The sequence below is a fragment of the Aethina tumida genome, chromosome 1 (genome assembly GCF_024364675.1).
Source record: "Aethina tumida isolate Nest 87 chromosome 1, icAetTumi1.1, whole genome shotgun sequence".
Classification (NCBI taxonomy): Eukaryota; Metazoa; Arthropoda; class Insecta; order Coleoptera; family Nitidulidae; genus Aethina; species Aethina tumida.
In genome coordinates, this window is record NC_065435.1 from 40,419,427 (window position 1) to 40,435,936 (window position 16,510).

The window sequence follows — 16,510 nt, forward strand, 5'->3', positions numbered from 1 at the left end:
TATTTATTACCTGTTATATCCTTTTTCAATTGTCTTATCTTTTCTCCACTTGTTGGTTGGATCATCACAGTGCAGTTCCGGTCAACCAGTCTCGTTCTGGACCCACCTGAAATCATTAAAACAAATTCAATCAATAATTGTTTAATTATTAATAGAATTATTATTTATCACCATTAATGCCCTTTTCCAGTTGCCCTATCCTTTTTCCATTGGTTGGCTGCATCATTGCAGTTCAGTTCAAAGGAGTCCACATCATTTTTATTGTCAACTTCGTAACTTACATTTCAATGCGAGACGAAAACTGTTCTTGTACAGCGCACTTATTTATCAACTGTCCAATTAACAAAATCGATGGACGAACACGTGAGACGAGTATTCAATATCGCAAATTTTGATGAGCATCTAACTCAGTTTTCGAAATTAGAAAACATCCCATATTTTAATAAAAACTGAGCATCTAACTCAATACTGATAAATATGTAAAATATTTTGCCCCGATTCAAAACATCATGATTCAGATCAAATAAGTCCACACCGTTTTATTGTCCACTTCGAATTTCACTTTGCAATGCGAGAAAATAAATAAACTTCCGCCAAATATTTTAATCGTGTGAGAAGAGTATTTAATATCGCAAATTTTGATGAGCATCTAACTCAAATTCCTAAATTGTAAAACCACTCCCTCTTTAATAAAACTTGAGCATCTAACTCAAACTAAATGTCTGAAATAGCCGATTGACGCGTACAAAAACCGAAGAATTACTATTGCTAATGACGAAGAAACATTAATATAATTTAATTATTATTTAGTTATTAAATGAAATTGTAAATAATTACCATTTCATATTCTCTTACCGTCTGTCTAATGGTTGGTCAGACCATCATACTTCAATTCTCAACACTTTTATGTCCACTAAAACACATCACTTCACACGCGAGCCAACTGTCCGAACTACCAAGGAAATGAATAAATGACCGTTCGCAAAATGTTTATATCGAAGAATATAGAATCGCAAATTTTGATGAGCACCAACTGAATGCTGATAAATGTCCAAAATAACCGATTAACGCGTACAGAAACCGACGATGAAGAATATTTAGAAAAACTCACTTTGCGTTGCCAGTTGCCCTGTTAACCAGTCTCGTTCTGGACCTACCTTTAATGCCCTTTTCCAATTCCCTTAACGTCTTTCCAATTGTTAGATCATCACATTTCAGTTCAGATGAGTCAGCAACCCTCTCCTTGTCCACTTCATGCTTCATAATGAGACGAAAGCACTTCCATCATGTCGCACTTATTTATCGACAGTCCAATTATTGGGAGAATAAATAAATAAATCATTAAAATAAATTCAATCAATAATTGTTTAATTATTAATAGGATTATTATTTATCACCTTTAATGCCCCTTTCCAAGTGCCCTATCGTCTTTCCACTGGTAGGCTGGACCATCACAGTTCAGTTCAAAGGAGTCCACATCACTTCTATTGTCCACTTCATAATTTACACTTTAACGCGAAACGAAAACACTTCTTGTACACCGCACTTATTTATCAACTGTTCAGTTCATAAAATCGAAGGACGAACACGTGTGAGTTTTCAATAAAGCAAATTTTAATGAGCATCTAACTCAGCTTCCAAAATTTAAATGTCTCTCATCATTTAATATAAATTGAGCATCTAACTCAATATTGATAAATGTCTAAATTAACCGATTGTCACGATAGGAAATGTCATAGTTCAGTTCGAATGGGTCCACAATCACTTATATTATCTGCTTAATTTACGAGATAGAAAATAAAAAATCATCCGCCAAAAGTTCCAATCGAAGAAAGAACGCGTAAAAGGAGTATATAATATAGCAAATTTTAATGAGCATCTAACTCAGTTTTCGAAAATGTAAAACTACTCCCTTTTTAATAAAACTTGAGCATCTAACTCAATACATATATAGATTTCTAAAATGACCAATTAACGCGTACCGAAACCGACGATGTTGAATTATTACTGCCGTTGATAGAGAAGAAACACAAATAAATATATAGAAAAAATCATTTTGCATTGTCAATTGCCCAATTGACAAGTCACGTTCAGGACCTAAAATCATTAAAATAATTCAGTTAATAATTGTTTAATTAATAAAAGAATTATTTATTACCTTTTATATCCTTTTTCAATTGTCTTATCTTTTCTCCACTTGTTGGTTGGATCATCACAGTGCAGTTCCGGTCAACCAGTCTCGTTCTGGACCCACCTGAAATCATTAAAACAAATTCAATCAATAATTGTTTAATTATTAATAGAATTATTATTTATCACCATTAATGCCCTTTTCCAGTTGCCCTATCCTCTTTCCATTGGTTGGCTGCATCATTGCATTTCAGTTCAAAGGAGTCCACATCATTTTTATTGTCAACTTCGTAACTTACATTTCAATGCGAGACGAAAACTGTTCTTGTACAGCGCACTTATTTATTAACTGTCCAATTAACAAAATCGAAGAACGAACGCGTGAGACGAGTTTTCAATATCGCAAATTTTGATGAGCATCTAACTCAGCTTCTGAAATTTAAATGTATATCATCAGTTAACATAAATTGAGCATCTAACTCAATATTGAGAAATGTCTAAATTAACCGATTGTCGCGATAGGAAATGTCATGGTTCACTTCGAATTGGTCCACATCACTTATATTATCCGCTTAATGTACGAGATAGAAAATAAAAAATCATCCGCCAAAAGTTCCAATCGAAGAAAGAACGGGTAAAAGGAGTATTTAATAAGGCAAATTTTAATGAGCATCTAACTCAGTTTTCGAAAATGTTAAGCACTCCCTTTTTAATAAAACTTGAGCATCTAAGTCAATACAGAAAAATTTCGAAAATAACCGATTAACGCGTACCGAAACCGACAATGTTGAATTATTACTGCCCTTCATGATAATGATGCCGAGTTAACAAGTGTCGTTCTGGACCTGAAATTATTTAAATAATTCAATTAATAATTGTTTAATTATTAAAAGAATTATTTATTACCTGTTATATTCTTTTCCAATTGTCTTATCGTTTCTCCACTGGTTGGTTGGATCATCACAATGCAGTTCAATGGAGTCCACACCAATTATATTGTTCATTTCGTAATTTTTATTTCAACGCGAGAAGAAAACGAAAAAAGATCACGTGAGGAGTTTTCAATATCACAAATTTTGATGAGCACCTAACTCAGTTTCCGAAATTAGAAAACATCCCATATTTTAATAAACATTGAGCATCTAACTCAATACTGATAAATATGTAAAGTATTTTGTCACGATTAAAAACATCATGATTCAGTTCAAATAAGTCCACACCATTTTATTGTCCACTTCGATTTTCACTTTGCAACGCGAAAAAATAAATAAACTTCCGCCATATATTTTAATCGAAGAAAGATCGTGTGAGAAGAGTATTTAATATCGCAAATTTTGATAAGCATCTAACTCATATTTCTAAATTGTAAAACCATTCCCTCTTTAATAAAACTTGAGCATCTAACTCAAACTAAATGTCTGAAATAGCCGATTGACGCGTACAAAAACCGAAGAATTACTATTGCTATTGATGAAGAAACATTAATTAATATAATTCATTTAATTATTATTTAGTTATTAAATGAAATTGTAAATAATTACCATTTCATATTCTCTTACCGTCTATCCAATGGTTGCTCAGACCATTACACTTCAATTCACAACACTTTTATGTCCACTAAAACACATCACTTCTCACGCGAGCCAACTGTCCGAACTATCAAGGAAATGAATAAATGACCGTTCGCAAAATGTTGATACCGAAGAATATAGTGTCGCAAATTTTGATGAGCACCAACTGAATGCTGAAAATGTCCGAAATAACCGATTAACGCGTACGGAACCGCAAATGAATATTAAGAAAAACTCACTTTGCGTTGCCAGTTGCCCTGTTAACCAGTCTCGTTCTGGACCTACCTTTAATGCCCTTTTCCAATTCCTTTAACGTCTTTCCAATTGTTAGATCACCACATTTCAGTTCAGATGAGTCCGCAACCCTCACATTGTCCACCTCATGCTTCATAATGAGACGAAAGCACTTCCATCATGCCGCACTTATTTATCGACAGTCCAATTATTGAGAGAATAAATAAATAAATCTTTCCCAAAACGCTTTACTCAAAGAAAGAACGCTTAAAAAACTTTTTAAAATCGTAAATTTGATTAAGTATCAAACTCTGTCAAGTATTTAATAATTTCAAGAGCTTATACGGAAATTTTTGTATTTTCTTAGATTTCTATAACAAATGCTGAATACTTCATTTATCCAAGTAAAATTTTAAATAATATTAAAAAATAGTGTAATAAGTAAATACATTTTTCTAGTTTAGACTATGTAAAAATATTCTCTGGACCTCACTTATCCAAGTAAAATAATAAATATTGTTAAAAACATGTATCAAAATATTTCTTATTAAAATTGTTTCTTAAGAAAATCCTAAAACTACATTTCTAGGTATATTATCAAATAATTTCAAGAACGATCACTGAATTATTCCAATTTTGTTTTGCTACCATAAAAAATTCTCAAGACTTTACTTATCTAAGAAAATTATTAAATAATTTCAAAAACTAAATAATATACATCTTTCAAGTTTGGTTTATATAAAGTATAATGTTAAATAGTCTACAAGAGATGGAAATATTTTCACTTAGTTTTATTTCGATAAAAAATTCACAACACTTCACTTATCCAAGTAAAGTTTTAATTAATTTTAAAAAACTGTGTCATAAGTAAGTTTAGTTTATTTAGTTTATGTAAACAATTCACTTATCACTTATCTAGGTAATGTATTAAATATTTTGAAGGAAATAATTCTATTTTGTTTTGTATCTACAAAAATTCTGAACACTTCATTTATCCAAGTTAAATTTTAATTAAATGTAATAAATAAATATGTCTTTCTAGTTTTCAGGCAAAAAATTCTCATGATTTTACATTTATAATAAATAATTTCTTGAACTCTCATCTAAAAAAAAATTCATAACTTCACTTATCCAAGTGAAGTATTGAATATTTTTAACAACATTTTAGAATAGCATTTTTCTATTTTTCAACAATTTACTTATCTATGTAAAGAACTAAATAGTAACCAAGCACTTGTATTAAAATGTATCTTATTAGTTTTGTTTCTTTAGAAAAATTCTCAAGATTTTATTTTTACAAGTGGATTATTATATAATTTCAAAAATTCTCACTGAAATATTACCATTTAGTATCGCTTATACAAAAAATTCTCACAACTTCACTAATTTGTAAAGTGACTTTATTTATCTAAGTAAAGAATCAATTAATAACAAGCACTTATAATAAAATATCTCATATTAGTAGTTTCCTTAAAGAAATTCCAAAGATGTTACTTATCCAAGTAAACTTAGAATAAATTTTAAAAAATAGTGTACCAAATAATTACATTTTTCTTGTTTGGTTAATGTTAAAAATTCTCAAGGCTTTACTTATCTAAGTAAAGTAATAAATAGTTTCAAGAACATTCATGGAAATATTTTTATTTAGTTTTGCTTCGATAAAAAAATTTCAATACTTCACTTATCCAAGTAAAGTTTTAATTAATTTTAAAAAAGACTGTAATAAATAGTTCCTAGTTTATGTGAAAAATGCTCAAGACCTTACTTATCTAAGTAAAGTAATAAATAGTTTCAAGAACTTTCATGGAAATATTTGTATTTAATTTTGGATCGATAAAAAATTCTAAAAACTCCACTTATCTAAGTAAAGTTATAATTAAGTTTAAAAAAACAGTGTCTTAAATAAATACATCTTTCTAGTTTAGTTTATGTAAAAAATTCTCAAGACCTTACTTATCTAAGTAAAGTAATAAATAACTTCAAGAACTTACATGGAAATATTTCTATTTAGTTTTGCTTCGATAAAAAATTCGCACACTTCACTTATCCAAGTAAAGTTTTAATTAATTTTAAAAAAGAATGTAATAAATAGTTTCCAGTTTAGTATATGTAAAAAATTCTCAAGACCTTACTTTTCTCAGTAAAGTAATAAATAGTTTCAAGAACTTTCATAGAAATATCTATATAGTTTTGCTTCGATAAAAAATTTTCAACATTTTACTTATCCAAGTGAACTTTTAATTAATTTTAAGAAACAGTGTCATAAATAAATACATCTTTCTAGATTAGTTTATGTAAAAAAATGCACAAGACTTTACTTATCTAAGTAAAGTAATAAATAATTTCAATAACTTACATGGAAATATTTCTATATTGTTTTGGATCGATAAAAAATTCTCAAAACTCCACTTATCTAAGTAAAGTTATAATTAATTTAAAAAAAAAAACAATGTTATAAATAAACACATCTTTCAAGTTTGATTTATGTAAAAAAATGCTCAAGACATTACTTATCTAGTAAAGTAATAAATAATTTCAAGAACTTACATGGAAATATTTCTATTTAGTTTTGTTTCGATAAAAAATTCTCACACATCACTTATCCAAGTAAAGTTTTAATTAATTTAAAAAAAAAAATAATGTCATAAATAAATACATCTTTCAAATTTAGTTTCTCTAAAAAAATGTTCAAGACATTACTTATCTAAGTAAAGTAATAAATAATTTCAATAACTTACATGGAAGTATTTCTATTTTGTTTTGGATCGATAAAAAATTCTAAAAACTCCACTTATCCAAGTAAAGTTTTAATTAATTTTAATAAAAGAATGTAATAAATAGTTTCTAGTTTAGTTTATGTAAAAAATTCTTAAGACCTTACTTATCTAAGTAAAGTAATAAATAACTTCAAGAACTTACATGGAAATATTTCTATTTAGTTTTGCTTCGATAAAAAATTCTCAACACTTCACTTATCTAAGTAAAGTTTTAATTAATTTTAAAAACGACTAATAAATAGTTTCTAGTTCAGTTTGTATAAAAAATGCTCAAGAGCTTACTTATCTAAGTAAAGTAATAAATAATTTCAAGAACTTACATGGAAATATTTCTATTTAGTTTTGCTTGGATAAAAAATTCTCAACACTTCACTTATCCAAGTAAAATTTTAATTAATTTTAATAAAAGAATATAATAAATAGTTTCCAGTTTAGTTTATGTAAAAAATTCTCAAGACCTTACTTAACTAAGTAAAGTAATAAATAAGTTCGTGAACTTACGGAAATATTTCTGTTTAGTTTTGCTTCGATAAAAAATTCTCAACACTTCACTTATCCAAGTAAAGTTTTAATTAATTTTGAAAAAGATTGTAATAGATAAATACTTCTTTCTGGTTTAGTTTATGTAAACAATTCTCAAGACTTTACTTATCCAAGTAAAGTAACACATAATATCAAGACCTTACATGGAAATATCTCTATATAGTTTTGTTTCGATAAAAAATTCTCAACACTTCACTTATCCAAGTAAAGTTATAATTAATTAAAAAAACAGTGTCTTGAATAAATACATCTTTCAAGTTTAGTTTATGTAAAAAATTCTCAAGACCTTTCTTTTCTCAGTAAAGTAATAAATAGTTTCAAGAACATTCATGGAAATATCTATATAGTTTTGTTTCGTTAAAAAATTCTCAATATTTCACTTATCCAAGTGAACTTTTAATTAATTTTAAGAAACAGTGTCATGGAAATATTTCTATTTTGTTTTGGATCGATAAAACATTCTCAAAACTCCACTTATCTAAGTAAAGTTATAATTAATTTAAAAGAAAGCAATGTCATAAATAAATACATCTTTCAAGTTTAGTTTATGTAAAAAATGCTCAAGACTTTACTTATCTAAGTAAGGTACTAAATAATTTCAACAACTTACATGGAAATATTTCTATTTTGTTTTGGATCGATAAAAAATTCTCAAAACTCCACTTATCTAAGTAAAGTTATAATTAATTTAAAAAAAGCAATGTCATAAATAAATACATCTTTCAAGTTTAGTTTATATAAAAAAATGTTCAAGACTTTACTTATCTAAGTAAGGTATTAAATAATTTCAATAACTTACATGGAAAAATTTCTATTTTGTTTTGGATCGATAAAAAATTCTCAAAACTCCACTTATCTAAGTAAAGTTATAATTAATTTAAAAGAAAACAGTGTCATAAATAAATATATCTTTCAAGTTTAGTTTATGTAAAAAATGCTCAAGACTTTACTTATCTAAGTAAGGTACTAAATAATTTCAACAACTTACATGGAAATATTTCTATTTTGTTTTGGATCGATAAAAAATTCTCAAAACTCCACTTATCTAAGTAAAGTTATAATTAATTTAAAAAAAGCAATGTCATAAATAAATACATCTTTCAAGTTTAGTTTATATAAAAAAATGTTCAAGACTTTACTTATCTAAGTAAGGTATTAAATAATTTCAATAACTTACATGGAAAAATTTCTATTTTGTTTTGGATCGATAAAAAATTCTCAAAACTCCACTTATCTAAGTAAAGTTATAATTAATTTAAAAAAAGCAATGTCATAAATAAATACATCTTTCAATTTTAGTTTATATAAAAAAATGTTCAAGACTTTACTTATCTAAGTAAGGTATTAAATAATTTCAATAACTTACATGGAAAAATTTCTATTTTGTTTTGGATCGATAAAAAATTCTCAAAACTCCACTTATCTAAGTAAAGTTATAATTAATTTAAAAAAAGCAATGTCATAAATAAATACATCTTTCAAGTTTAGTTTAAGTACAAAAAATGCTCAAGACTTTACTAATCTAAGTAAGGTTTTAAATAATTTCAATAACTTACATGGAAGTATTTCTATTTTGTTTTGGATCGATAAAAAATTCTCAAAACTCCACTTATCTAAGTAAAGTTATAATTAATTTAAAAAAAGCAATGTCATAAATAAATACATCTTTCAAGTTTAGTTTATATAAAAAAATGTTCAAGACTTTACTTATCTAAGTAAGGTATTAAATAATTTCAATAACTTACATGGAAAAATTTCTATTTTGTTTTGGATCGATAAAAAATTCTCAAAACTCCACTTATCTAAGTAAAGTTATAATTAATTTAAAAGAAAACAGTGTCATAAATAAATATATCTTTCAAGTTTAGTTTATGTACAAAAAATGCTCATGACTTTACTAATCTAAGTAAGGTTTTAAATAATTTCAATAACTTACATGGAAGTATTTCTATTTTGTTTTGGATCGATAAAAAATTCTCAAAACTCCACTTATCTAAGTAAAGTTATAATTAATTTAAAAAAAGCAATGTCATAAATAAATACATCTTTCAAGTTTAGTTTATATAAAAAAATGTTCAAGACTTTACTTATCTAAGTAAGGTATTAAATAATTTCAATAACTTACATGGAAAAATTTCTATTTTGTTTTGGATCGATAAAAAATTCTCAAAACTCCACTTATCTAAGTAAAGTTATAATTAATTTAAAAGAAATCAGTGTCATAAATAAATATATCTTTCAAGTTTAGTTTATGTACAAAAAATGCTCAAGACTTTACTAATCTAAGTAAGGTTTTAAATAATTTCAATAACTTACATGGAAGTATTTCTATTTTGTTTTGGATCGATAAAAAATTCTCAAAACTCCACTTATCTAAGTAAAGTTATAATTAATTTAAAAAAAGCAATGTCATAAATAAATACATCTTTCAAGTTTAGTTTATATAAAAAAATGTTCAAGACTTTACTTATCTAAGTAAGGTATTAAATAATTTCAATAACTTACATGGAAAAATTTCTATTTTGTTTTGGATCGATAAAAAATTCTCAAAACTCCACTTATCTAAGTAAAGTTATAATTAATTTAAAAGAAAACAGTGTCATAAATAAATATATCTTTCAAGTTTAGTTTATGTACAAAAAATGCTCAAGACTTTACTAATCTAAGTAAGGTTTTAAATAATTTCAATAACTTACATGGAAGTATTTCTATTTTGTTTTGGATCGATAAAAAATTCTCAAAACTCCACTTATCTAAGTAAAGTTATAATTAATTTAAAAAAAGCAATGTCATAAATAAATACATCTTTCAAGTTTAGTTTATATAAAAAAATGTTCAAGACTTTACTTATCTAAGTAAGGTATTAAATAATTTCAATAACTTACATGGAAAAATTTCTATTTTGTTTTGGATCGATAAAAAATTCTCAAAACTCCACTTATCTAAGTAAAGTTAAAATTAATTTAAAAAAATAGTGTCATAAATAAATACATCTTTCAGGTTTAGTTTATATAAAAAAATGTTCAAGACTTTACTAATCTAAGTAAGATATTAAATAATTTCAATAACTTACATGGAAATATTTCTACTTTGTTTTGAATGGATAAAAGATTTTCAAGACTTTGCCTATCTAAGTAGTAAATAAAATCAAAAACTTGAGTGTAAATAATTCTGTTCAGTTTTATATCAATAAAAATTTCTCAAGACTCCACCTAGTATTAAAATTCAATTTTAGTTATTATAAAATATTGTTCTTTCAATGGTTAAAACAATTAGAATCGATTATTTAATTATATTTTGAATGGCTTCAATACAATCTATAATAAAAAAATATTTCATCAATCAGATACCCAGAAAAGGTAGAAACTGATTTATTGAAAAATCTTATTAAAAAGAAAATGTTTAAAAATTAAACACAAATCTCATGTTACTTTAATCTAATTGATTTATTAATTATTAAATATAAATTTGATTATTTTTACTGTTGAACAATGTTTTTAAATAATTTAGTTTAAACTTACAATTGTATTATACGAGTTTTCTTCTAATAAAAATAAAAATGAAATTCAAAAGTATTAAATTAAAATATATGTTTCAGATTATTTATATATGTTTCTGTTATGTTATGAAAAATTTCTTTCTCTTCAAAGTATATCAAATTAGAATTAATTCCAAGAAAATTTTAGTAAATAAAATATTTCAATAAAGTAGAGCAACATAAAAAAATACTTAATAAAAGAGATCATAAATAAAATCAATGACTTTTTAAAATTTAGTGTGAATAAATATAGATAGAAATGAAATTCGAAACTGTGTATTTCGAGGTGTATCGTTAATTTTACGTTTCTTACATTTATATTTTTAATGAGCACAAATGGTTAGCAACAAATCAAGAAATGAAACGATTACGGCCAAAAAAGCTAGTTTTTCAAATTATTTAAGGAATTTTTAAATACCAATTTAATTGAATTGATTTTAATGTCGATGTTAAATTAAAATTTATGGTTCACATTATTTAAACATGTTTTAAATTCGTGAAATATTTTCTTAGTAATTAAATAAAAAGAACGATTTAAAAAGTCCGTAAACAATTGATTTAAAATAAAATAAACTTACCCTCAAAAAGAAGGGACTGCACCACTACATGAACTAAGGGAGCGTGAGTGCTGCACCACGCGACCGATCGACACGACGATCGAAGACACAATGACGCCGCCATTTGCAGGACAAAATTTGCACTACTGGAACATGGGGGGAGGCGTGGTGGTTGTTTTTACAGTTGACTCTAAAATTAATTTTTCATTTAAATATTTCATTTCAAATTAACAAATAAAAACATATATTAAAAAGTTTGTGTTTTACAATTTCAGTTTAACATAATAAAATTTTGAAAGATTCGTAAATGGTTGTTAATATAACTTTTTATTTATTTATTTATTGTAATTATGTATTATTATCCCGTTGTCTTTGCTGATTGTTATTAATCTATAATAAATTTTAATTAATTCCAAAGAAAACTAAGTAATTAAAATTGATTAAAAAAGACAAATATAAAAAATAAATAATAAAAAATAACTTGTAATTATAAATAATATGTACTGCGTTTAAAATATAGTTTAGTTAGATGTAAATAAAAATGAAATTTTAAAACTGAACATTTAGTGGTGTATCATTTCCAGGAATCACAACACAGGTGTCCTGTTCACTGTTACTGCGCATTCGCCATTTTTTAGAATTTCGTGGATGTACAGTCGACACTAAATTTAAATTTGACATTGAAATATTTGATTTTTATATTCACACCTGAGCAAGTTATAAATTAATTATTAAGTTTGTTTTCACAAATAAAATTAAAAAGGAAGAAATTATTTACAATCAAATTGTTAGAAATAATAATTGATAAGCAAATCAACAGGATAATTAAGTACTGACTGTTATAAAATAAAGTAACTTTAAATTGTAAAAGTTTTGTGAAATAACATAAACAATAATTTAAAAATCCGTAAATATTGATACAAAATTTTATTTCTAAATTAATATAAATAAAGTAAATATGCGTTAAATAAAAATATCTCATATTTATCCATATAATTTTAAAGTTAACTATGAATTTAAGCAAAAAAACTATAAATGTAATAAAATATTTAAACTAAAATTAGATGAATGTTATTTTAAATTTTTTTTTTTTTTTTTTTTTTTTTTTTTTTTTTTTTTTAAAGGTGGGGGAATGCATTTACGCACACTCAGCACCGAGTGCTGAGTAGTGTGGGGCTGGCCATAAGGGCCTACCCACCAAACCTATAACCACCTACACGTCCTCTCTGCAAACAGGAATACGGTTTTACAGGTAGAAACCTTTTTAAAACCAAGATTACAACACAACATTCGTGTATCATCTCGTGCACCGCCGCCGTGGGTACACTAGCATCACACGACTCCTGTATCCAAACAACAGGATCCAGGGTAAGCATCACTCAATTTTAAATTTAAAAGTAGAGTTCATTTATGAATAAGTAGAAACTATTAACGCAAGTGTACTTTTCGAGTGCATCGTTTCCTGGAACCGGATTAATAGCCCTGCAATTTCTATTGGTCGGCGCTGTTGCCGGGCACTTTTTTATGTGAAGACACGGCTGCAATTTTTACACAATTTAGGTCAATTTTTACAGATTTTGTAAACGTAAATTAATTTATTAGAATTTAAATATCACGAAAACGGACAAATATATATAAGTTTATATTTTTAATGAACAGAAATGGTCAACAAAAGTCATTCAAATTATTTACGAAATTTTTAAATATCGCTTTATTGTTTAAATATGTTTTAAAAATTATTAATAATTAAGAAAAATATATTTATCCATTTCGTAAACAAATTGATTTAAAGTAAAAGAAACTTACCTCCAAGTAGAAGGGAGCGGGAGTGCTGCACCACCCAACCGATCGACACGACGATCGAAGACACAATGACGCCGCCATTTGCAGGACAAAATTTGCACCACTGGAACATGGTGGGAGGCGTGGTGGGGGCTTTTACAGTTGACTCTAAAATTAATGTTTCATTTAAATATTTGAATTCATATAAACAAATAAAAACATATATTAAAAAGTTTGTGTTTAATTACAATTTAACATAATAAAATTTTGAAAGATTCGTAAATGGTTGTTAATATAACTTTTTATTTATTTATTTATTGTAATTATGTATTATTATCCAGTTGTCTTTGCTGATTGTTATTAATCTATAATAAATTTTAATTAATTCCAAAGAAAACTAAGTAATTAAAATTGATTAAAAAAGACAAATATAAAAAATAAATAATACAAAATAACTTGTAATTATAAATAATATGTAACTGCATTTAAAATATATTTTAGTTAGATGTAAATAAAAATGAAATCTTAAAACTGTACATTTAGTGGTGTATCATTTCCAGGAATCACAACACAGGTGTCCTGTTGACTGTTACTGCGCATTCGCCATTTTTTAGAATTTCGCTGCTGTACAGTCGACACTAAAATTAAATTTGACATTGAAATATTTGATTTCTATATTCACATCTGAGCAAGTTTTAAATTAATTATTAAGTGTGTTTTCACAAATAAAATTAAAAAGGACGAAATTATTTACAATTAAATTGTTAGAAATAATAATTGATAAACAAATCAACAGAATAATTAAGTAATGACCGTTATAAAATAAATTATTTAAATTAACTTTAAATTGTAAAAGTTTTGTGAAATAAAATAAACAATAATTTAAAAATCCGTAAATATTGATATAAAATGTTATTATTAAATTAGTATAAATAAACTAAATAGGTGTTAAATAAAAACATCACATATTTATCCATATAATTTTAAAGTTAACTATGAATTTAAGCAAAAAAACTATAAATGTAATAAAATATTTATACTAAAATTAGATGAATGTTATTTTAAATTTAAAAGTGGAGTTCACTTATGTATAAGTTGAAACTATTAAAGCAGGTGTACTTTTCGAGTGCATCGTTTCCTGGAACCGGATTAATAGCTCTGCAATTTCTATTGGTCGGCGCTGTTGCCGGGCAATTTTTTATGTGAAGACACGGCCGCGATTTTTACACAAGTTTGGTCAATTTTTACAGATTTTGTAAACGTAAATTAATTTATTAGAATTTAAATATCACGAAAACGGACAAATATATATAAGTTTATATTTTTAATGAACAGAAATGGTCAGCAAAAATCATTCAAATTATTTACGAAATTTTTAAATATTGCTTTATTATTTAAATATGCTATAATAATAATTAATAATTAAGAAAAAATTATTTATCCATTTCGTAAACAAATTGATTTAAAATAAAAGAAACTTACCTCCAAGTAGAAGGGAGCGGGAGTGCTGCACCACCCAACCGATCGACACGACGATCGAAGACACAATGAAGCCGCCATTTGCAGGACAAAATTTGCACTATTGGAACATGGTGGGAGGTGTGGTGGGGTTTTTACAGTTGACTCTAAAATTAATTCTTCATTTAAATATTTGATTTCATATTAACAAATAAAAACATATATTAAAAAGTTTGTGTTTTACAATTACAATTTAACATAATTAAATTTTGAAACATTCGTCAATGGTTGTTAATATAACCTTTTATTTATTTATTTATTGTAATTATTGTATTATAATCCTGTTGTCTTTGCTGATTGTTATTAATCTATAATAAATTTTAATCAATTCCAAAGAAAACTAAGTAATTAAAATTGATTAAAAAGACAAATATAAAAAATAAATAATAAAAAAAAACTTGTAATTATAGATAATATGAACTGCATTTAAAATATATTTTAGTTAGATGTAAATAAAAATGAAATCTTAAAACTGTACATTTAGTGGTGTATCATTTCCAGGAATCACGACACAGGTGTCCTGTTGACTGTTACTGCGCATTCGCCATTTTTTAGAATTTCATGGCTGTACAGTCGACACTAAAATTAAATTTGACATTGAAATATTTGATTTCTATATTCATATCTAAGCAAGTTATAAATTAATTATTAAGTGTGTTTTTACAAATAAAATTAAAAAGGTCGAAATTATTTACAATCAAATTGTTAGAAATAATAATTGATAAACAAATCAACAAAATAATTAAGTAATGACCGTTATAAAATAAATTATTTAAATTAACTTTAAATTGTAAAAGTTTTGTGAAATAAAATAAACAATAATTTAAAAATCCGTAAATATTGATATAAAATGTTATTATTAAATTAATATAAATAAACTAAATAGGTGTTAAATAAAAATATCACATATTTATTCATATAATTTTAAAGTTAACTATGGATTTAAGCAAAAAAATTATTAATGAAATAAAATATTTAAACTAGAATTAAATAAATGATATTTTAAATTGAAAAGTAGAGTTCACTTATGAATAAGTAGAAACTATTAAAGCAAGTGTACATTTCGAGTGTATCGTTTCCTGGAACCGGATTAATAGCCCTGCGATTTCTATTGGTCGGCGCTGTTGCCGGGCAATTTTTTATGTGAAGACACGGCTGCGATTTTTACACAAGTTTGGTCAATTTTTACAGATTTTGTAAACGTAAATTAATTTATTAGAATTTAAATATCACGAAAACGGACAAATATATATAAGTTTATATTTTTAATGAACAGAAATGGTCAGCAAAAGTCATTCAAATTATCCACGAAATTTTTAAATATTGCTTTATTATTTAAATATGCTATAATAATAATTAAAAATTAAGAAAAAATTATTTAAACATTTCGTAAACAATGGATTTAAAATAAAAGAAACTTACCTCCAAGTAGAAGGGAGCGGGAGTGCTGCACCACCCAACCGATCGACACGACGATCGAAGACACAATGAAGCCGCCATTTGCAGGACAAAATTTGCACTATTGGAACATGGTGGGAGGTGTGGTGGGGTTTTTACAGTTGACTCTGAAATTAATTTTTCATTTAAATACTTGATTTCATATTAACAAATAAATACATTAAATTAAATAGTGTGTGTTTTACAATTACAATTTAACATAATAAAATTTTGAAAGATTCGTAAATGGTTGTTAATATAACCTTTTATTTATTTATTTATTACAATTATGTATTATTATCCTGTTGTCCTTGCTGATTGTTAATAATCTATAATAAATTTTAATTAATTCCAAAGAAAACTATGTAATTAAAATTGATTAAAAAGACAAATATAAAAAATAAATAATAAAAAATAACTTGT

At 25.6% G+C, this 16,510-nt stretch overlaps 1 long non-coding RNA gene across 3 annotated transcripts; it reads right to left on the reverse strand.

Moving 5' to 3' along the window:
• Positions 1 to 10,528: 10,528 nt before the first annotated feature.
• LOC126264163 (uncharacterized) lies at positions 10,529 to 16,208 on the reverse strand. 3 transcript variants are annotated; one of them, XR_007546951.1, is made up of 3 exons: positions 16,073 to 16,208; positions 11,372 to 11,540; positions 10,529 to 10,572 (listed from the first exon to the last, which is right to left on the reverse strand). It is a non-coding gene; the product is annotated as an uncharacterized LOC126264163 (long non-coding RNA). The 3 variants fall into 3 exon arrangements; XR_007546950.1 differs by lacking the exon at positions 16,073 to 16,208 and adding an exon at positions 14,615 to 14,750; XR_007546952.1 differs by lacking the exon at positions 16,073 to 16,208 and adding an exon at positions 13,157 to 13,293.
• Between the last annotated feature and the right edge of the window lie 302 nt (positions 16,209 to 16,510).